General features: G+C 38.1%; 1 long non-coding RNA gene across 1 annotated transcript in view; it reads left to right on the forward strand.

Moving 5' to 3' along the window:
- The window catches only part of LOC139030934 (uncharacterized), a 39,876-nt gene extending 20,770 nt beyond the window's left edge, over nt 1-19,106 (forward strand). The window contains exon 3 of the long non-coding RNA XR_011483377.1: nt 18,966-19,106. This is a non-coding gene — a long non-coding RNA (uncharacterized lncRNA). The remainder of the gene's footprint in view (nt 1-18,965) is intronic.
- Nucleotides 19,107-19,364: the final 258 nt, after the last annotated feature.

Consider the following 19,364-nt stretch of genomic DNA (forward strand, 5'->3'; position numbering starts at 1 on the left):
CTCTGAAGTTGGGATTTAGTGATAAAAAATTTCTGTTTTAATTCTGTAAGTTTCAGAATTTCTGGACTCTACTTTTTTCTTAATTCTATAATTTCTAGAATTCTATAATTTCTCATTTCTAGAATTCTAGAATTTCTCAATTTCTATAATTCAGGCAGTTCTTTTAAAGTTCACCTCTTTCTCTTTGTAATTTTTAAAGAAGATTACTTTATTTATTTTGTTTATTGATGGCTGTGCTGGGTCTTCGTTGCTGTGCATGGGCTTTCTCTTGTGGCGAGCAGGGGCTCCTCTCTCTAGTTGCAGTGCACAGGCTTCTCATTGCTGCGGTTTCCTCTGTTGCAGAGCACTGGCTCTAGGCGATGAGCTCAGTAATTATGGCTCATGTGCGTATTTGTCCTGCGGCATGTGCGATCATCCTGGGCCTGGGATCAAACCTGTGTCCCCTGGATTGGCAGGTGCGTTCTTCACCACTGAGCTACCCGGGAAGCCTGAGCTCATCTCTTTCTTATGCCTTTACAAGTGGCAGCTAGCAGCCCACTTTTTAACATTCTGCTTTGGAACCGTCTCACCTAATTTCACAAGTTTATTAAATGCATGTTCTGCCTTCCATGGTATTGCAGGTGCCAGTTGCCTCTACATAACAATGCTGCCATTTCCCAACTCTCCAGTGACAATTACATCATTGCCTGCTGCCCATTCCCAAGGTTAGTGCTGCATAATTTAGGTTTTCGTTACAGCAGCACTTTAAATACCAAGTTTTGTATCTGTCCCATTTCTCTGCCTTTCAAAACACCCCCAATCCTAGTAATGCACAGTAATCTGCATGTATTTCTTATCCTGCACTTGTGAGTGGGATGGAGTTTGGCTGATGTCGGCGGGACTCAGCTGGTCTCCAAGCTGCAGACTGGGTCTAAGCCTGCTTCACAAATATCTCATCTTCAAGGTAGACCTGTTATCATGCAAAAAACAGAAGACCAAGAGGCAAGTCCAGCTATGCAAGCCCACATCAGTAGCAGAGAAGTGTATTCCTCGTGTAGGGCTAGGGAAAGGCAGTGATCATTTGCTGAAAAATCCTCTACCTACTGTATTACTGGAATGTAGAATAGATAAGCTATGGAAAATATGAAAGAATAATTATTTAATGGAGAATGGACAAAACTGAACTTTTGTCTAATAAGAATTCCAGAATGAAAAATAACCAATATTAAAAGAGAAAATGATGATGATTTTTTTTTTTTTCCCAGAAACAGAGTCTTCAGATTCAAAACTTAAAGTGAAATTTATGTAAGTAAAGTGAGTGTCCAGGAGTCTCCAGCAGAGGTGTGGTTCAGTGGTGGCCTGCTGCAGGGTTGGGGGCACTGAGTGTAGCAGTACACGCATGGGCTCTTTTGAAGGAGGTTGCCATTATCTTCATTACTTCCACCATAGTTTGGCCCCAGGAACATCTGGTACCATCACTTCATGGCAAATAGATGGGGAAACAGTGGAATCAATGGCAGACTTTATTTTGCGGGGCTGCAAAATCACTGCAGATGGTGACTGCAGTCATGAAATTAAAAGACACGTACTCCTTGGAAGGAAAGTTATGCCCAACCTAGAGAGCATATTAAAAAGCAGAGACATTATTTTGCCAACAAAGGTTCATCAGGTCTAGGCTATAGTTTTTCCAGTAGTCATGTATGGATGTGAGAGTTGGACTATAAAGAAAGCTGAGCATCGAAGAATTGATGCTTTTGAACTGTGGTGTTGGAGAAGACTTTTGAGAGTCCCTTGGACTTCAAGGAGATCAAACCAGTCCATCCTAAAGGAAAGCAGTCCTGAATGTTCATTGGAAGGACTGATGTTGAAGCTGAAACTCCAGTACTATGGCCAACTGATGCAAAGAGCTGACTCATTAGAAAAGACCCTGATACTAGGAAAGACTGAAGACAAGAGGATAAGGGGGCAACAGAGGATGAGATGATTGGATGACATCACCAAGTCAATGGACATGAGTTTGAGTAAACTCCGGGAGTTGGTGATGGACAGGGAAGCCTGGCATACTGCAGTCCATGGTGTTGCAAAGAGTCAGACAGGACTGAACTGAACTGAACTGAAATAGCAGGGAGGGAACACAGCTCCACCCATCAACAGAAAATCAGACTAAGATTTACTGAGCATGGCCCCACCCATTAGAACAGGAATCAGTTTCCCCCTCAGTCAGTCTCTCCCATCAGGAAGCTTCCATAAGCCTCTTATCCTTATCCATCAGAGGGGCAGACTGAAAACCACAACCAAAGAAAACTAACAATCTAATCACATGGACCATACAAAGCCTTCTCTAACTCAATGAAACTATGACCCATGTCGTGTAGGGCTACCCAAGATGGATGGGTCATGGTGGAGAGTTCTGATAAAATGTGGTCCTTTGGAAAAGGGAATGGCAAACCACTTCAGTATTCTTGCCTTGAGAACCCCATGAACAGTATTAAAAGGCAAAAAGATAGGACACTGAAAGATGAACTCCCCAGACTGATAGGTGCCCAATATTCTACTGGAGATCAGTGGAGAAATAACTTCAGAAAGAATGAAGAGGCAGAGCCAAAGCAAAAATAACACCCAGTTGTGGATGTGACTGGTGAGGGAAGCAAGGTCTGATGCTATAAAGGGCAATATTGCATAGGAACCTGGAATGTTAGGTCCATGAATCAAGGCAAATTGGAAGTGATCAAACAGGAGATGGCAAGAGTAAATGTCGACATTTTAGGAATCAGCCAACTAAAATGGACTGGAATGGATGAATTTAACTCAGATGACCATTATATCTACTATTGTGGGCAAGAATCCCTTTGAAGAAATGGAGTAGCCATCATAGTCAACAAAAGAGTCCAAAATGCAGTACTTGGATACAATCTCAAGAACGACAGAATGATCTCTGTTCGTTTCCAAGGCAAATCATTCAATATCACAATAATCCAAGTCTATGCCCTGACCAGTAATGGTGAAGAAGCTGAAGTTGAATGGTTCTGTGAAGACCTATAACACTTTCTAGAACCTACACCCAAAAAAGATGTCCTTTTCATTATAGGGGAATGGAATGCAAAAGTAGGAAGTCAAGAAGCACTTGGAGTAACAGGCAAATTTGGCCTTGAGGTACAGAATGAAGCAGGGCGAAGGTTAATAGAGCTTTGCCAAGAGAATGCACTGGTCATAGCAACCACGCTCTTCCAACAACACAAGAGATGACTCTACACATGGACGTCACCAGATCAACAGTGAAATCAGATTGATTATATTCTTTGCAGCCAAAGGTGGAAAAGCTCTATACAGTAAGCAAAAATAAGACCCAGAGTTGACTGTGGCTCAGATCAGCTCCTCATTGCCAAATTCAGACTTAAATTGAAGAAAGTAGAAAAAACCACTAGACCATTCACATATGACCTAAATCAAATCCCTTATGATTGTGCAGTGGAAGTGAGAAATACATTTAAGGGACTAGACCTGATAGATAGAGTGCCTGATGAACTATGGTTGGAGGTTCATGACATTGTACTGGATACAGGGATCAAGACCATCCCTAAGAAAAAGAAATGCATAAAAGCAAAATGGCTGTCTGAGGAGTCTTTACAAATAACTATGAAAAGAAGAGAAGTGAAAAGCAAAGGAGAAAAGGAAAGATATTCCCATTTGAATGCAGAGTTCCAAAAGAATAGCAAGGAGAGATAAGAAAGCCTTCCACAGTGATCAGTGCAAGAAATAGAGAAAACAATAGAATGGGAAAGACTAAGATCTCTTCAAGAAAATTAGAGATACCAAGGGAATATTTCATACAAAGATGGTCTCAATAAAGGACAGAAATGGTATGGACCTAACAGAAGCAGAAGATATTAAGAAGAGGTGGCAACAATACACAGAAGAACTGTACAAAAAAGATCTTCATGACCTAGATAATGACGATGGTGTGATCACTCACCGAGAGCCAGACATGCTGGAATGCAAGTCAAGTGGGCCTTAGGAAGCATCACTATGAACAAAACTAGTGGAGGTGATGGAATTCCAGTTGTGCTATTTCAAATCCTAAAAGATGATGCTGTAAAAGTGCTTCACTTAATATTCCAGCAAACTTGAAGAACTCAACAGTGGCCACGGGACTGGAAAATTTCATTTTCATTCCAATCCCAAAGAAAGGCAATCCCAAAGAATGCTTAAACTACTGCACAATTGCACTTATCTCACACACTAGTAAAGTAATGCTCAAAATTCTCCAAGCCAGGCTTCAGCAATACTTGAACTGTGAACTTCCAGATGTTAAAGTTGGTTTCAGAAAAGGCAGAGGAACCAGAGATCAAATTGTCAACATTCACTGGAACATCGAAAAAACAAGAGAGTTCCAGAAAAATATCTACTTCTGCTTTATTGACTATGCCAAAGCCTTTGACTGTGTGGATCACCACAAACTGTGGAAAATTCTGAAAGAGATGGGCAAAGCAGACCACCTGACCTGCCTCCTGAGAAATCTGTATGCACGTCAGGAAGCAACAGTTAGAACTGGATATGGAACCACGGACTGGTTTCAAATAGGAAAAGGAGTACGTCAAGGCTGTATACTGTCACGCTGCTTATTTAACTTATATGCAGAGTACATCATAAGAAACACTGGGCTGGAGGAAGCAGAAGCTGGAGTCAAGATTGCTGGGAGAAATATCAATAACCTCAGATATGCAGATGACACCACCCTTATGGCAGAAAGTGAAGAACTAAAGAGCCTCTTGATGAAAGTGAAACAGGAGAGTGAAAAAGTTGGCTTAAAGCTCAACATTCAGAAAACTAAGATCGTGGCCCATCACTTCATGGTTAATAGATTAGGAAACAGTGGAAACAGTGGCAGACTATTTTTTTGGGCTCCAAAATCACTGCAGATGGTGACTGCAGCCATGAAATTAAAAGACGATTGCTCCTTGGAAGGAAAGTTATGACCAACCTAGGCAGCATATTAAAAAGCAGAGACATTACTTTGCTAACAAAGATTCATCTAGTCAAGACTATGGTTTTCCCAGTAGTCATGTATGGATGTGAGAGTTGGACTATAAAGAAAGGTGAGTGCTGAAGAATTGATGCTTTTGAACTGTGGTGTTGGAGAAGACTTTTGAGAGTCCCTTGGACTGCAAGGAGATCCAATCAGTCCATCCTAAAGGAAAAGAGTCCTGAATATTGACTGGAAGAACATTACTGATCTGTACACTTAAAAATGGTTAAGACAGTAATTTTGTTTTGTATATATTGCAGTTAAAAGAAAGATGTTGAAATAATTTTAACAAGTACAATAAATGGTCTAAGTATTAGCAGTATCCATTAACTTTAGAACAAGCGTGTTAAAATTGTAAGGGTAACTATCATTAAAAAGAGGAAAAAAATGTAAATTAAACCACTTCACTAGAAGGAAGACAAGGAGAACAGCAAGGAGATCAGCAACAATACCAAACAGGGAGAGATTAAAAGAAGCAGCAATGGAAAGCATAGCATATAGAAAGCATAGCATTTCTATGAATAGAAAGAAGGTGAAATATAATCACAGTAAATATGAGTAATTGTACTTGTTAAAAACCAGAGGCTTTATAGTACTTAAAAAATAAAACACCCTTAAGCAGTTTATAAGAATTACCTGAAACCTGAAGACATATAGAAATGTTGAACATAAAAGGATGGAAAATAATATGCCAGGAAAATACCAAAGAAATTTGGTTTTGCTGATATATCAAAACGTACTTTGGGTTGTCTTACCACCTATTATCAATCAAATTTCTATCAATATAGACTTTGAGGCAAAAAAAATTTTATTAGGAAAAAGTCACTATTTAATGATTAAAGTAACTGTTTACAAGGAAAATTTAACATCTGGAGTCTTGCTGTATCTAGAGGCATGATCTCAAAACATATAAAGCAGAAAGTATAAAAAATTTAAAGTAGAAATTGAGAAACTCTTTTAAAAGATGACAGAACAAGCAAAAATCAGTAAAGGTAGAAAATATCAGGACATCTTAAGAAATTTGCTTGATCTAATAATCATATATAGACTCTTCTGGCCAACAATTAGAGAATATGGATTATTTCAAACAAGGGTAAGGAATTTATAGAAAGCAAGCAGTACAAAGCCAGAAAGATTTCAGAAAATATCAAATAATCCATGTCATAAAGAGCTCCTTTTCTGAACAAAATTAGAATTCTAAAGAGAAAGATGGCCCCAAATACTATGTGTTTGAAAACTAAATGGTTCATGGCTAAAATATATAAAAATGAACACTGCATAGCATTTATAAAGTAATAACAATGAGAATAGTCTGATGCTAAAATAGAAACAAGAGTGACATGTAAGGTCTAAATACATAAATAAGAAAAAATGATAACTAGGGAGCTAGATTTTCATTTTTAAATGTTGAAAAAAGTACAACAGAGTAAGTAACAGAAATGAATAAAATAGAAACAAAAAGAGTAAAAAAAAAAAAAAAAAGCCAAAATCTGGTCCTTTGAAAAGGCAGGTATATTTTATAAAATGAGAAGAATGATGCCAGTGCGTAATGAATGTTAAATAATAGCTATAATCATTAAAAGAAGATTGCTAGTGAGCCATCATCTTAGTTTTCTGGATTTATACCACGTAGTTAGATTTTGCAGGTTCAAGTCTCTCGCGTTTAACCACACTATAAAACAACAACAAAAAAATCAGTCCATAAATGATAGCCTTTACCAATAATCATGAGTATATATTGTTGCTTGGTTTAATCGACTGCATAATGTTTTATAAGAATTACTTCATTTACTTGATAAACTGAAATGGCTATGGGGCTTGATTCCAGCCCAAAGGTACATGATATGCATTTATAAATATGTAATTAGGAAGCTCTTAAAGCCAAATTTGCTACTGCTACACTGCAAGTCCAGCATCATAAGTACTAAAACGTTTTCCTGCCATGCTTCCTTTATCAACTTTATTACTAAGTGGAGAAGCTTAGCATTCGAATGTAGTCTCTGTATGGAAGTATGTAATGGAGAATCAATAACCTGTGCATATCCTATATAATATTCTCATACTATGTAAGTATTTCACAAATAAGGGTGTTTTCATTTTCTTAATCTTGAGTATCATAATGTTTTAAAATATTAATAGCTTAAAATCTTAATAATTTTGCCTATAGTTTTCAACACAATTTTATGTAAAACACGAAGTTACTATCTACTTTCCAGGTCAGTGACTCATTTAAAATGACTTTTAAATGAATATAACTTTTGGGCTTTTCCTGGTGGCTCAGATGGTAAAGAATTTGCCTGCAGTGTAGGAGACCTGGGTTCAATCCCTGGATGAGGAAGATCCCCGGAGAAGAGAATGGTTACCCACTCTAGTATTCTTGCCCAGAGAATTCCGTGGACAGAGAGAGGAGCCTGGCATGTTATGGTCCAGGGGGGGTCACAAAGAGTCACTTTGGGGAAGAAATGTGCTTATTTTTAAATAAAAAGTTTTTGATTAGAGTTTTACAAATTGGTTAGTTACTACAGATTACATTCATATAGGGTATGTAAATTTCAACCTGTGTGAACTTTACTCCAATCAAAGTATTGTGTTTCCTCAGATTAAGAAGACTTTGCTTTTTAATCTTTAGATGTATAAAGCTAAGTGTGTGTGAAATTCAATTTTAGAATTTGGGCAATTAAATTTGAAAATTTGAAATATTTGAAAAATATAGGAAATTGCAGAAATAAAACATACATTGTAAAATGACCATAAAAAATCCTCAATAGTTAACATTTTATCATATTTGCTTTATCCTTTTAGAATATAGTGACTAAAACATTTAGAATAAATTGGAGTCATTGTCCCTCCAATCTAGTCCCATTTCCTTCCCCTTTCCCTTGTAAATTCAGTGGGTCTTTTCATTCAAATTTTATGCTTGTGGATATGTAAAATATATTTAGATAAAATTTAGAGTATAGTTTTATGGTTTAAGTTCTACTTAAATGAATTCATTCTGTATAAATCATTCTGCAACTGCTTTTTTTGGACAATGTTGTTTTTATAATCCACTATTTACACACACACACACACACACACACACAGAGATATGTAATTAGTGGGTTGCTTTTACTTGCTGTATGATTTTCTGTCATTTAAACATAGCACATTTTAGTTATTTTCCATCTGATGGACATTTCACATTTGGTCAATATTTTGAATATGTACCCTCTTATAAATATGTGTGAGAGCTTCTCTAGAGTATGTATCTAGAAATAGAAATGTTGAATTTTATAGTGCATTCATGTTAACCTCAATACCCTTCATTTGCTTTTTGTCAAAGTATTATATCCAAATAGTTAAAAATTCAATGGGCATTATAGAGTACAGCATAAAAATTGTAGTCCCCATTTCTGCCTTCTCTCATGCTTGTCCTTGGAATTCACCACTTTCAACTGTTTTAAAAGTTTATTATGATATTTACCCCATTATATATAATATACACATGCTTTCATCATAAACATCTATTATCTTCTTGGTTTGGAACATAAATGCTTTATTTAACTCATTCATAGCTTCTTATTCCTTTCTTCTATTTTTCTGTATAATTTTCTCTGTTTTTGATTATGAAACCTCTAATGTGTCTGCATCTTTTGACTCCATAAATATTGACCACTCCTGAGCCATGTGTTAACACTGTGCTTTTGTTTCCTATTGTGTTCTTTTTTTCTGAAACTGATAATTGCTTGATTTTTTAATTATCATTTTTCTTTGAAAATTTGAATAACGTTTTCCCATAGCTCTAAAACCTCCATAGAATATATCTCAATCTAATTTTCATAATTTCCATCAGGCCTAAACTTTAAGACAATTATTCTATTGCCCCCTCCCCGTGAAAAACAACACTGGACTTATCTGATACCCTGCCAATCTGAAGTGGTTGCATTCTCAGCTTTGATGTTCATTGTTATTTTGGAACTTGCTTTTGCCATCATTTTTGGAATTTTGTTTACTTTCTTTCTGTCTGTTTTCTGGAGTTGGAAAGAGGAAAGAGGAAAAGAAGCGTCCCACTGCTCAGTATGAACTCTTTTCACCACTTTTTCCTTTGCCTGGTAATCTTCAAACTGGTACCTCTCTGTTATTTCCAGAGAACAAACACCTATTTCCCTGTGGTGACTGGGGAAGTTGCCTGACTTCTTTGAGGATGAGGAATTGGGAGTTTTGTTACAAGCTGTATAGTTTTACAAGAAATATCTGTTTTCAGCTCCTTGGCATCACTGCCTCCGACTCTGGAGCCACTCAAGGGTTCTGAGGGCCAAGGCAGCTTGCTTTTATTTGCTTCTCCCAGTGTAGGCAAAAATGTGTTTCTGTTTCTTGTTATTTGAGATAATTTCCAAATGGGGGAGTAGTCAGAAATGTTTTCTGTTCTTTCTGCCATGGTATATTGCTTTTTCAGAGGACCCAGAAGTTAGATTTCCACGTTCCTAATAACTACTGTGGCAGCAGTTGCTGGAACCAAATTAGGAATTCAACTGAACATCAGTAAATTAGACTGAAATTAACCTGGAGAAAACTAGATAAAATGTCTGCATCAGTCAAGATAAGGACCTAATGTTGTAAAATTAAATTGAATGCCAAAAGGAAAGGAAGGGGTAGCCCCTTTTCAAGATGACAAAGGTATTTCTGAGTCCTCCTTTCGAAAATTCCTTCAAAACAAAGAAAAATGAAACAGACTTTATCTCTGAAGAAACGGAGACCTTTGTATCTCTGAACCACAGTAAATGAAGACAAAAAGGAAGTAGGTCAGATCTTACATCCTTACAACAGAAGTATCAATGTGAGGCAAGTTTGCATGATCTGACCCCAATCTAGTGTATCTTTTATCACTTTCTTGTGAGCATGCTAAGTCATTTCAGCTGTGTCTGACTTTTTGCAACCCTATGGACTGTATCCCACCGGGCTCCTCCGTCCATGGGATTCTCCAGGCAAGAATACTGGAGTGGGTAGCCATTCCCTTCTCCAGGGGATCTTCCCGACCCAGGGATCGAACCCACGTCTCTTACAGTCTTCTGCATTGGCAGGCAGGTTCTTTACCACTAGTGCCATCTGGGGAGCCCCTAACACTTTCTTACCTGTATCTTATGTTTAAACAGAAACAGGTCCTTCAGTTTCCTAGACTATATTTACATTTCATACCTCCTTCTTCTGTAGGACACATGCTATTCTCTCTGTATAAAATAATGGTTCTCGACCTTGGCTGTGTGTGTGTGTCAGGAGGGGATGTTGAAAATTAAATATTCTCCTAGTGAGCTAGTGTTCACGTAACATTAAAAACCACGGGACTGGACCGTCCTCACAACACCTTTTCTCTTCTGCCCTCAGACTTTTCTGTAGCAAAACTCGACTCATTTTTTTCTGATCGTCTCAAGGTCTACCTCAAACTCTTCCTGACCCTCTCACTCTCCATTGTCCTATCCAGATATTATTTCTTCTTCCAGTTACTCTCGGAGGCTCTTTATCTTTACACTTCTTCTGGCACATATTATCTTCTTCACATGGAGGAATGATGTTTGCTGTTTGTTTTGTCCTCCCTGGACTATAAACCCCTGGAAGGATTGAGCCTCTGTTTATTCATTTTTACATCTTTCAAAGCATCTAGCACAAGCACTTTCATATAAACGGGTCCTCAATAAACACTGGCTACACTAAATATTCGAAACCTTTTTTAGAACACTTATTTTTTATTTTTGGTTGCGCTGCGTGTTTCATTGCCGTGGGCAGGCTTTCTCTAGCGGTGCGGAGCGGGGATGCTCTTCGCTGCGGTGCTCCGGCCTCTCGTCGCGGGGGCCTCTCTCGTTGCAGAGCGTAAGCCGAGGGTGCAGCGGCTCCGGTGATCGCAGCTTGCGGGCTCCGGGCAGACTCAGTCACTGCGAACACAGCCTTAGCCGCCCTGTGGCTAGTGCAGTCTTCTGGGACCAGGGATCAGACCCGTGTCCTCCGCAATGGCAGTGGATTATGATGCCCTGTTCCACCAAGGAAGTTCTTCAGAACTTTCGGATGAGGTGCTTTTTTTTTTTTCAACTGAGAAAACAGATTAGAAGTCTGTGGCATGTGAAAATAAGGGCATATTCAGTGTCAGGTCGGGACTAATGATTTTTTTTCTTTCATGTTTGAGTGTATGGTTTAAAGTACTAAAAGTCTGACTAGCTATAATATTTCTAACACAAAGATAAGTAACATACAGATCTTCAAAGATTTACCCGTTTATAATTTCTAATTTTCTATGTCAGAAAACAACTCTGAAAAGAGAATCACCTTAATTATTATATATTTCCGGGCCCAATAATTAGAAAGTCAATTAAGTAGTATCTGCTGGCTAGAAAATTACACAGCATAGGAAAGAGGAAATTAAAGTACAATATATCAAAGCAGTATTTATAAATTCAAATTGCTAGTCAGTCAGCCTTTACCTGATGCATCTTACATATTCATTGTTTGAAGGGCATAAGTAATACAAGATGAACTGAAGTGAAAGTCTGATGAGGCAGGTCAATGCTAAAGATCTGGGGGAGGGGACAAGAACATGGTGGTAGCTAGAGCCCAGAGAATAGGTGGGATTCTTCAGAAAAGTTTGTCAAGAGAAGTGTGTGGACCAAGAATGACATCCTAAGATGCAATAGCATTTATGTGATGTCTTAGGCAGAAGATTTTATAAAGGTAAGTGGGGAGGATAGGACAGACAGGAAAAGGAGAAGCGGGAGGGAGTTGAATTTCAGAAGCCAAGGGACTAGAGAATTCAAGGACCCATGAGGACTTCTGGTTTGAAGATGGTAGCATATATACTTGGCATTTACCTTTTCTCTTTCTAAAAATCATCTGAAAGCAACAAGGGGAATGAGAAAGAAAAAGAACACAAGCCAGGAGACAGCTGAAACCCCAGTCCACCAGATAGGTGGAAATGATGATGAAAGCTTTAGAAATTAAGCAACAGTATTTGTAGGAGGAAGCATAGAGAACACACTATTATGAATACCTTAAAAAGAGCCAGCAAAGTAAACTTGCTAGAGGCAATAGGCATAGCCTTGGAGCAAAAGCTAAATATGTTGTTTGGGAATAGGGTGTATGTACGTTGCATAAGACCATCTGTAGGATAAGTTGCTAGAAGTGGAATTGCTGAGTCAAATGCAGGAAACCTTGGAAATTTTGATAAATATTGCCAAATTGTCTATAGATCTTAAACTCATTTACACATCAACCAGCAATGTATAAAAATGCCGGCTTCTCTATGCTCTATTAAGCTTTCTAGTCTTTGCCAAATTTATAGGTGAAAATTGACATTTCAGTGTATCTTTATATTTGTTTCTCTTCCTGTGAGAAAGTTGGCACAATTTTTCTAATGACCAGGAGCCCATGAAATGTCTCTAGATTTTCCTCCATTTTCCTTATTTTCTCTGAAAAATACTGATTTGGAGAAACTTTTACTATATAAGGGAGATTAATCATTTGTCAACAAATAAGTTGCAAGTTACTTCTAGTTTTGCTCTTAAAAAAAAACTTCTCTTGATTTTTCCATGTATTTTCTTAAATAAAACCTAACTGTAGTCAGATTAGTCTTTTATGGCTTTTAAGTTGGAAAGCACATTTAGAATTTCCTTATCTCAAGATCATAAAATTTTTTTCATATAAATTTTTCTAATTTCTTATGAAAGAAAGTGGAAGTGGAAGTCGCTCAATCTTGTCTGACTCTTTGCGACCCCATGGACAATTTAGTGCAGATTGATACCACTGTTATTCATGCTAAGGCACCGACAGTTTATCCACCAATGCTTTTGCACTGTTATCACAAATATCAATCAGTGACAAGGGCAAATGACATCTTCTTTTTATTATGAAAGTGGTTTTGACTTTATGGTCCCCTTAAAGCATCTTAGGGACCCACAGGTGTTCCCTGGAATGCAGCTTGAGAACTGCTGGTTGAACCGTCAGAGTCTTTCTCAGTGAATCACGTCTGACTCTTTGTGACCCCATGGACTGCAGTCCACCAGGCTACTCTATCCATGGAATTCCCAGGCCAGAATACTGGAGTGGGTAACCATTCCCTTCTTCAGGGGATCTTCCCAACCCAAGAACTGAACCCAGGTCTCCCACACTGCAGGCAGATTCTTCGCCGTCTGAGCCACCATGGAAGCCTCTATTATTTGAGTCTGATAAATCTGGAATTTTTCTCAGCATAAGATGTGATATATGAATCCAATTATATTATTTTCCACAAGACTATTTCAATACTATTTATTAAATAATCATCTTTCTCAATGACTCAAAATAATCGTGAAGTTGCTGCTTTTGCCCGGTTTGGTTCTGACCTTGATGCTGCCACTCAACAACTCTTGAGTCGTGGTGTGCATTTGACTGAGCTGCTGAAGCAAGGACAGTATTCTCCCATGGCTATTGAAGAGCAAGTGGCTGTTATCTATGCAGGTGTCAGGGGGTATCTTGACAAACTGGAGCCCAGCAAGATCACAAAATTTGAGAATGCTTTCTTGTCTCACGTTATCAGCCAACATCAAGCCCTGTTGGGCACAATCAGGACCGATGAAAAGATCTCAGAAGAGTCAGATGCAAAGCTGAAAGAGATTGTAACAAACTTCTTGGCTGGATTTGAAGCTTAAAACTCCTGTGGATTCACATCAAATGCCAGTTTGGTTTTGTCATTGTTTCTTCTAGTTCCATTTGTAAAAGGATTACTCCAATACTGCAGATGTACAGTAATCACATTAAAATAAAGGTTCCATGTTGAAAAAAAAATAATTTTATTGTATTAGATCTGTTTCTGGTCACTCTCAGTTCAGTTCAGTTCAGTTCAGTCACTCAGTCATGTCTGACTCTTTGTGACACCGTGAACTGCAGCATGCCAGGCCTCCTTGTCCATCACCAGCTCCCAGAGTCCACCCAAACCCATGTCCATCCAGTCAGTGATGCCATCCAACCATCTCATCCTCTGTCGTCCCCTTCTCCTTCTGCCTTCAATCTTTCCCAGCATCAGGGTCTTTTCCAATGAGTCAGCTTTTTGCATGAGGTGGCCAAAATATTGGAGTTTCAGCTTCAACATCAGTCCTTCCAAGGAACACCCAGGACTTATCTCCTTTAGGATGGACTGGTTGGATCTCCTTGCAGTCTAGTCTATTTCTTTTATCTGTTGGTTTATTATTATGTTGTTACCACACTTTTTTATGATGAAAGCTGATTGACCAATTTTTAAAAAATACTCCTCTTCAGAAATTTGTTGACAATTAATATTTCAATTTAAATTTTTGCTTAAAATTGTGGTAGAATATGCATTATATAAAAATCAATATTCTGACCATTATTAAGTTACAGTATGGTGAAGCTAAGCACATTCCCATTGCTGTGCAATCATCAACCCTACACATCTCCAGAATCTTCCCAAATTAAAACTCTACCCACTAAACAGTAACTCTCCATTCCTCTCCTCTCTCAGTTGCTGGCAGTCATGGTTCTACTTTCTGTGCACAGGTATCTGTTTGAGTTCCTGCTTTCCTCTCTTTTGGGCATCAGTCAGTCAGTCAGTTCAGTTCAGTTCATTTGCTCAGTCGTGTCCGACTCTTTGCAACCCCATGGACTGCAGCACGCGAGGCCTCCCTGTCCGTCACCAACTCCCTGAGTTAACTCAAACTCGTGTCCATTGAATTGGTTATGCCATCCAACCATCTCATTCTCTGTTTTCCCCTTCTCCTCCTGCCCTCAATCTTTCCCAGCGTCAGGGTCTTTTCTAATGAGTCAGCTCTTCACATCAGGTGGCCAGAGTATTGGAGTTTCAGCTTTAACATCAGTCCTTCCAATGAACACCCAGGACTGATCTCCTTTAGGATGGACTGGTGGGATCTCCTTGCAGTCCAAGGGACTCTCAAGAGTCTTCTCCAACACCACAGTTCAAAAGCATCAATTCTTTGTGCTCAGCTTTCTTTATAGTTCAACTCTCACATCCATACATAACCACTGGAAAAACCATAGCCTTGACTATATGGACCTTTGTTGGCAAAGTAATGTCTCTGCTTTTTAATAAGCATCTAGGTTGATCACAACTTTTCTTCCAAAAAGCACGTCTTTTAATTTCATGGCTGCAATCTCCATCTGCAGTGATTTTGGACACCCCCCCCACCCCTCCGCCAAAATAGTCTGTCACTGTTTCTGCTGTTTCCCCATCTATTTCCCATGAAGTGATGGAACCAGATGCCATGATCTTAGTTTTCTGAATGTTGAGCTTTAAGCCAACTTTTTCACTCTCCTGTTTCACTTTCATCAAGAGGCTCTTTAGTTCTTCTTCACTTTCTGCCATAAGGGTGGTGTCATCTGCATATCTGAGGTTATTGATATTTCTCCCAGCAATCTTGATTCCAGCTTGTGCTTCTTCCAGCCCAGCGTTTCTCATGATGTACTCTGTGTATAAATTAAATAAGCAGGGTGACAATATACAGCCTTGATATACACCCAGTAAGTAGAATTACTGAATCCTATAGTAACTATGCTTCATTGTTTTCAGAAACAGCCATACTGTTTGGCCAGTGGCTACATCATGTTGCATTCCCTTTCCACTCTGTAAATAGTGTCCTTTCTTGCACAAGTGTCACAATTTTGATGAAGTCCACTTTATCTTTTTTTTCTCTTTTGCTTCCTGTGTTTTTGGTGTCATATCCAAGATGTCATTGCCAAATCCAATGTCCTAAAGCTCCCCACCCCCTATGTTTTCTTCTGAAGATTTTATAGCTTTAGTTCTTTCACTTGGGTCTTAATCCATTTTGAGTTAGTTTTTGTATATGTTGTAAGATGAGAGTCCAACCTTACCTTTTTGTGTGTGGATATCCAGTTCTTCCAATATTGCTGAAAAGACTGTCTTTTCCTGATTATGGTCTTGGTACCCTTGTCAAAAATCATTTGATCACATATTACTTGTTTGTGCATTTATATACAAAATTTAGAATCTGATTGCCTAGTGGAAAAATCCTGTTAGTATTTTTTATATTGAGATATAATTGACATGCAACATTATTTTAGTTTCAACTGTACAACATAATGATATGATATTTGTATATATTGGAAAATGATCAGCACAGTAACTCTAGTCAACATCTGTCAAGCATATATATTACAGAATTTTTTTTCTCTTGTAGTGAGAACTTTTAAGATTAACTCTTAGCAGCTTCCAAATATTCAATGTGATATTATTAACTATAGTTATCATGTTGTATGGGCTTCCCTGGCGGCTCAGTAGTAAAGAATCTGCCGGCAGTGCAGGAGGCCTGGGTTTGATCCGTGGGTGGGGAAATGCCCCTGGAGGAGGGCATGGCAAACCACTCCAGTACTCTTGCCTGGAGAATCCCATGGACAGAGGAGCCGGGAGTGTGGCAACCCATAGGGTCACACAGAGTTGGACATGACCGAAGCTTCTAAACAGCAGCAGCAACCGTGTTGTACTGTACATCCAATGACAATTTATTTTGTAATCGAACGTTTGTACCTTTGTCTTCCTTCACCCATTTTATTAACTCTCCATCCCCCACCTCTGGCAGCCATCTTTTCTCTGAATCTGTCCCATGAGTACTCTTGTTGGGATTGCATTGAATTTACAGATTAAGGAAAATTTATATCTTAACAGTATTGACTCTTTCTAACCAAGAATATGGCATGCTTCCTCATTTGTTTAAGTCTAGTTTTGTGTCCTTTAATATTGTTTTAAAATCTCTTTGTATAGATATCACACACTTTTTACTTAATAAAATCTTAGCTGTTTTGTCATTTGTTATTATTATTATAGGTGAGATCTTTTCTTAATTTTTAAAAACTGATCACGGTATGTATACAGGAATTATTTTGTTTTCATTTCAAGGAGAAAATATGAATATGTATTAATTTCATGGTGAAGTGAACGGGTCACAATTTTTGCTTATTCTTCAGCAATGTTTTCTGGAGAATGTTTTCAATTGTCTTTCCCTATTTGTTTGCTCTAGTAGAATCTTTGTGCAGATTTTGTGTTGGCTCTTTATTGATTACTCATTTGTAAGGAAGTTTTTGTGGCCAAGGTACATTTGAGTGACTCATTTCGGGAGGAGCCAGAGCTGTGTTGAGACTAGTGGAAATTTCCTTATGATCTCGAAGTGTGTGTGTGTGTGTGTGTGTGTGTGGTATGTTTTAAAGCCTTTACTTCTCCCCAGTCAATGGAGAAAAGCATGTATGTCTAGTGGACTAGAGGTTTTCAGAATACAATGTCTCTTCACCCTACTGTCACAGACTATTTCCTAATATTTCTTGCTTGTTTTAACCCTTATTTAGGCCCCCTCCATCTTTTTATCAGACTTAAACTCTTTGTTTAATGTGGTTTAGAATCTTTACTATGGAAGTCTCCAACTTACAGATTTGTAAAAGTTTTTATATAATTTGGATATTAGCTCTTTGTTGGTTATATGTGTTGCAAATATATTCTCTGTACTTTTGTCTTTTCACCTCTGTATTCTGTCATTTGATGAACATTAATTCTTCATTTTAATGTGCTAGAATTTTTCAGTCTTTACTTATATAGTCAGGGTCTTGGTGTCTTTTTAAAAATTTTTTTTTCTCAAAGGTCATAAAGATATTCTCTAGTGCTATTACTAAAACTTTTTAATTTTATCTTTACATTTACTTCTCTAATCCTCCTGAAATTGATTCTTATGAATGGTGTGAGGTTAGGGCCCAATGTCATTTTCCCCAGTTATCCCAGGATCATTTATTCAAAAGTCCATTCTTTATCCACCAATTCATCGTGCTACTCCTGTGGTCATACATGAGTGGGTCTTTCTGGGTTATCTATCCTGAATCATTGATCCATTTGTTTGCCCCTGTGATAATATTTCATTGTCTTAGTTATCACAGCTTAATAATAAATCTTAATATCTGTTACCAACTTAGATTCCTAATAAAATATGTTGAAGTGCATTTCAATATTTTCAGTATTTTTGGACACTGCATATTAAATAGTACTCTTTTTTTTTCCAGTGAATTCTCTGAGGTCTAAAACATTTCTTAAAGGTAAATTCTTTGATCAGTGTTGGTCTATTCATATTCTCTATCTCTTTAAACATATTTTTAGTATTTTACAACTGTTCACACATTTACCTTTGATTATCATCTTTATTACTATACTATTAAAATATTTTCAGTAATTTCCAAATCTTTTTATAGACAGGCATGGGTAATTTCTGGTTATAATATATAGGATAATAGCAATATATGTATATCATAGAAAATTGGGAAGTATAAAAAAGAATAAAAATGACCTATATTCTAACTATGCAGAGATGATTATTTTGTTGAATATTTTGCTTCATTTCTTCCAGGCACCTCCGTTTTTTGTTTCTTTTTTAAAAGGAGGCTTTAGCTTTTAGAGAAGTTTTAGGTTTACAGGAAGACTGAATGGATGGCACAGAGATTTCCCATATGCTCCCTACCCCTACATCTAGGTATTATCAACATTCCTTACCAGGGTGGTCAATGTGTTACAGCCTTCGCTAACACATCATCATCATCCAAAGTTCCTAGTTCACAGTGAGATCCACTCGTGGTGTTGCACATTCTATGGATTTTGACAAATGTATAATGACAAGGTACTCACCACTGAGTGAGTACAATGGAATTCACCATTGAGTGCATATTAATGTATTTACCATTATAGTGTTGCAGAGAGTAGTAGCACTGGCCTAAAAATCCATTGTCTTTTGCCTGTTCATCCCTTCTCCCAAGAACTCCTGGCAACCACAGATGTATATACTGTCTATATAGTTTTGCTTTTCCATAATGTCATGCAGTTGGAATCATATATTAATAGTGTTTGGCCTTTTCAGATTGGCTCTTTTCACGTAGTAATATGCATTTAAGTTCCTCCCATGCGTTTTCACAGTTTGGTGACTCATCTCTTTCTCTTTTTTAGACTGGGGTATAGTTGCCTTACAATGCTGTGCTAGTTCCTGCTGCGCAAAGAAACATATCAGCCACGTGTATACATATATCCCCTCCCTCTTGGACGTTTCTTCCGCCGCTCCCCCATCCCACCCGTCGGGGTCACAGCGCACCGAGGTGAGTTCCCTGTGACACGCAACAGGTTCCCGTTCACTATCTATGCTAGGACTCATGTCTTCCTTTCTCTTTCTTCTCTTAATTTTGGTTGCTCTGATTCTTCATCACAGTATGTGGGCTTCTCTTGTTGGGGAGCATGGGCTTAGTAGTTGTGGTTTGTGGGTACAGCTGCTGTGTAGCATGTAGGATCTTAGTTATCTAACCACAGATTGCTTCCCCTGCATTGGAAGGTGGATTCTTAACCACGGGACTA

The sequence above is a fragment of the Odocoileus virginianus genome, chromosome 24, assembly GCF_023699985.2.
Source record: "Odocoileus virginianus isolate 20LAN1187 ecotype Illinois chromosome 24, Ovbor_1.2, whole genome shotgun sequence".
Taxonomy (NCBI): Eukaryota; Metazoa; Chordata; class Mammalia; order Artiodactyla; family Cervidae; genus Odocoileus; species Odocoileus virginianus.